The following is a 4849-nucleotide window of genomic DNA, read 5'->3' on the forward strand; positions in this document are numbered from 1 at the left end:
CTAAAATAAAAAAGAGCCAAGTACTAAAAAAAATTTTAAAATGTACAGAAATGCACTTCAAAGAACATTTTTTTTCATTATTTGTAGTCTTCATTATCATAATTTCAGTGTTTATGTAGCATTTAAAAATAGCAGTGAAAACAAATCCCTCTGTCTCTTGCATCCCTTCCCAGCCCATAGGATAAGTAGCTTGAGTCAACTCTAGGGTGTGTGCATGGCTGGGGGGAGTGCTGTCTTTGCATAGGAAGAAATTACTGAGAGCAAGAAGATGGAAAAACTGAGCAAGCAGCTGCCTGTGATAATTCCGAGCTCACTTTGCAGCTTGTGCAAGTTTTCTTCACATGCTTCAAACCCTTCTCCCTGGAGATTGGTTCCACTGCAGTACAGCCCATACCAGCCCTTGGTGCAACAGCAACGACTTTCGTGTCCTCACAGCAAATCCATACTGTTATTTCTCAGGATCACAGGAAGGTTAAAGTCGGAAGGGGCCTCTGGAGGCCATCTGGCCCGGCCCTCCTGCTCAGGCAGGGACACCTTGAGCAGGTTGCCCAGGACCACGACCAAGTCGCTTTTGAACATCTCCAAGGAGAGAAACTCCACAACACCTCTGGGCAGCCTGTTCCAGTGGGCCATCACCTGCACAATAAGAAGTGCTTCCTGGTGCTCAGACAGAACCTCCCGTGTTCCTCTTTGTTCTATTGCCTCTTGTCCTGGCGTTGAGTCACCATCCGTGGAGGTCTTTAAAAGATGGTTAAAATTTAGAGCTTAGTGATATGGTTTAGTGGAGGACTTGTTAGTGTTAGGTCAGAGGTTGGACTAGGTGATCTTGGAGGTCTCTTCCAACCTAGAGGGTTCTGTGATTCTGCGATTCTGTGAAAAGAGCCTGGAAGGACTGATATCAGTATGGATTGATAAACATAACAAAAGTTTAACAAATAAGACCACCTGCACTCGAATTCTAGAGTCTTGCACATTTACTGGAGAAAGAAAAATAAAGACAATGTACATTATTTCCAGAGAGCCAAATTAACCAGTTTCAGAGAGAAAGATAAAAGAACTGAGAAGGAGCATTATGAAGACTGTGAAGTGAGAAGTCCACAGTCTTTCCTGTAGACTAGTTGTGGACAAAGACCTGCAAGCCTTTGGAAACAGGCCCTACCCCCCCATGTGAGTGACATCAACAAACCAGGAGCTGTTAACCATAGCAAAGATGGCATGGCTTTGTCTTAATTTTCTAATTCCTGCAGAGACAGACACGTGAGCATAGAAAGGAGAGAGATCTGGCAGATTTACTAGTAGTTTAGGGAATATTTTAATCCGAACTGTTGCTGTTCATAAGCACTTACAAAAATACGGCATCTCCAAAAATAATTTGGACTTTTGGAATGAGCCAAAACCAGGTCTTTGGTACATCAAAACTCTTGTGGAGAAAGAAGAGACAAGGAGGACAAGGGAGCAGGGTTCGTCACTGACACAGCACAAAGAGAAGGCACAACACAGAATGCAAAAGGAGAGCTTAATAAACAGGTATTTGTTCATCACAGGCAGGGATGGGAAACGTGAACTTGAAGAAACAGAATAGGGACACCCCAGGAGGATGGAAAGGCAGCAGGGGTGTGTTATGATCAAACTGCCTGCTGGAAAAAGCGCTGTGGCAAAGACAGGTTTGTCTTTGCGTGTTAGTATGAACTGGAAAGGAGAAACAGCACGAGGAGCAAACAGTGTCAGTTCTGAATCCTAACAATAGGAGGAAGAAGAATCTTAGGGGAGTTTAAATAAATGACACAATCTTTTTTTTTCCTTTGTGTTTTACTATATTTTATGAATTTGTGTGTGTGTGTGTGCAGCCTTCAGTGTTTTTTCTTCTCTTCATGGCTCTGATACTGAACAGTGGAAGCAGTATTTTTTCAGCTGTGTGAAATACCACTTGCCTTTAAGAAGCTAGCAGCAAAGAGGAGTGCACGTTCAAGGATATATGTATTAATTAATCAAGGAATGGCAGTTAGAATTACTTTCATGAGTAGGCTCCCAGGCCTCTACACTTTAGGCAGAAATAAAATGTACCAAACTGTTTGCAAAATATATATAGATATGTATATTAATTGGCAAAAAAACAAACAAACAAACAAAAAAAAACATAATTGGCACTTCATAATGATCTGTAAATATTCTTTGTAATCTTTTAAGAGAGTTAGTTTTCCAGTATAAAACCTAAATTTCAAAATGACAGCACGTTATTGGAATGGTTTTAAATAAGACAAGCTTCTTAACCTCAGTGAAATTCAGCTAAAGTAGGAGGACACATAATACCACTAAAAATTAAAGTCTAAGTATTGTGGGCACCTACACATCCATAAGCATTCATTCATTTGAAAAATAGTATTCCTTAGAGAGAAGGTAGGTGCAAGCCACTTGTGCAAGCCAGCAAAGAAAAGCAGATTTGCAGAATGACAATGCACTCTTTTCCACCCCTAACCATATCCACTACTTCTGTGCACAGATCAGCACCAAAATGAAATTTCATACCAAGATCTACCCCGGGTGCTCGTGCTTCTCCTGGCTGTGAGGTGCTGCATGTTATAAATAAAGCAGCAACGCCACCAGAACCAAGGTATTTCCGAAGCTGGAATTCTTAGGACGCCAACAAGTAGTGATTAACAACCCCATTGGAAATAATGAGCCTTGACAGATCTAGGGTTAAATACTTTAAAATTAGATCCTGCTGAAAGCTGAATCTTGTTGCTTAGCAGCGGCTGCATGGGATGCTGCTGTCACTCAGCGATGCTTCTCTGGGGAGCTCGCGCTGTGTGCACGGAAAATGGGTTGCCATTGGGTCAAGGTGACATCATGAAGCACGGCAGCAGCATTTTTTTAAGGTAGAATGCAGCACGACTGCACTCGGTACCGGTAGCTGTGCAGCCACTTGGACATCTAAGGGGACGGCTGGCTTTTCTTTTGAAATGGTTCAGCCTTAGCGCCGCGTTGCCTGCCTCGAAGAAGGGCTCGCAGACTTCGTGCAAAACAGCAACAGCGGGGCGTTTGGGCAAGTGCACCACAGTCACACTCAACAGGTGGATTTGTAATCTTTTCAAATTACGTATAACCAAAAGAAAAGAAAGGGAAAATGTCTGTAATTTGTGGAGGTCACACTGGGTATTAAGAACATAGCATCCTCCACCAGCATTTAAAAAAAAAAAAATGCATTAAGCTTATAATAGAGGAGAAAATGTACCCTTACTGAAAATAACTGAAAATTTGGTTAGCTGAGCTGATCTAAGCATTTAAATTAACTGAGGTCCTACTGGATCTTAGTAAGAAACCAAAATACCAATTTAATTAAATCAAAAAATGCCTGAGGCATGATAACTTTTAAAAGTAATGTTGTGCAGAGGTTGATAGAGCTATCTATTGACTTTCCAAAGCACCTGCCTGCCAGCCAAAAAGCACATCAACACCTTAGTGCTTCTGATGTTGGTCTGGTAGGGACCAAACTGCATCTGTAGGCTTGAAAACCCCCAATTAATTAATTACTACCACCGTTTTAGGAATGGATGCAAAAACTGTGCATGCATTCAATCCAATCTAGTGTGCTGCATATTAGATCTTGGGCAGTCAAGAAACTATGGAAACGGAGAGTACGACAACCAGCATAAAAGCTAAACTCAGCTAAACATGAAATTTTAAGAAATTGGATGTCTTTCTCTGGATATTGAAAGAGCACAGAGAAGTATTTGGTTGAAGGTGGTCATTCTGATGATTCAGATTAAGTGCAGTGATGGCAAATGTAGCGTCTGCTCTTAGGACATGAGACAAAGACAGCTTTGATTTGTCCCCAGTGTTTAAAATGGAGAAAACAACCCTGTAGATAATTGCAAACTGAACTGAACCGATCAATGTGCATTTATGAAATACACATCATGGCTGAAAAATCTTGTCTTTTTTCCTTTATTTGCTAGATGAAAGAACTGCATTAGGTTCACACTGATTGTACTTTGAGAAAACATTTGACGTAATGCCACTAATTCTTAAGTGCTTGTACTAGTGCCTGTCATTGCAGACCACCGGGAAAAAGAGGAGCTGGTTAAAGTACAGCCTAAGACAGCTGTGCCAAAAGGGAGCTTTTCTGGTGAGCAGAAAGGTTACAAGGAGAGATTGTGAAGAATCAGGATTGGGACACATCTCGTTCAATGGAGTTCCAGGCCTCAAACTACCAACCTTTTCTGCTGACTGGGGCCTCAGGGTTTGGAAGTAACACAGGAGAACAAAGATATGGACATATTAGTTGATAACAGGATAAATCAACCATATGTGACCACGATAACAGCCATTAATAGGCTAGAACACACCAGGCAAGAAGTGGTGCTGCAAAGGCCAGGAAGTGTCAAGGCCAGTTCACAAAAAGCACTGGCATTCTTGAAGAGTGTCTACAGTTCCTCATGTGTGTGCCAGCGGGCTGAATTCAAACGGGAATTAAGCTAAAGAACTAGATGGGTGTTTAAGAGGAATGCAGATTGTGTCCTCAGAACGGAAACCGAGTAATCTTGGTTTGTTTAGTAACTCAAGAGCATAATGGGGGGCACGATTGCTTTTGTATTGATGCAATGGGAAAATAAACACTCTCACGTTTAATGACGCTCTTTACACAAATGCCGGCAGAGGATAGTTAAAAATCTTATATGGGCTCCAAGTAGTTTATAACTGTAGGAGCAGGTAGCTTTCAGGAGAGCCTTCTCGAAGAACAGGGAGAACAAGAAAACCGGCTGATCTGAAGACTGAAAAATTCAAGCAGAGGTAAAAACAGAAGAGTTTCTATGTCCCAATTATGCTGAGAACCTTCACGGTAACATTG

This window comes from Anser cygnoides, chromosome 3, assembly GCF_040182565.1.
Source record: "Anser cygnoides isolate HZ-2024a breed goose chromosome 3, Taihu_goose_T2T_genome, whole genome shotgun sequence".
Lineage (NCBI taxonomy): Eukaryota > Metazoa > Chordata > Aves > Anseriformes > Anatidae > Anser > Anser cygnoides.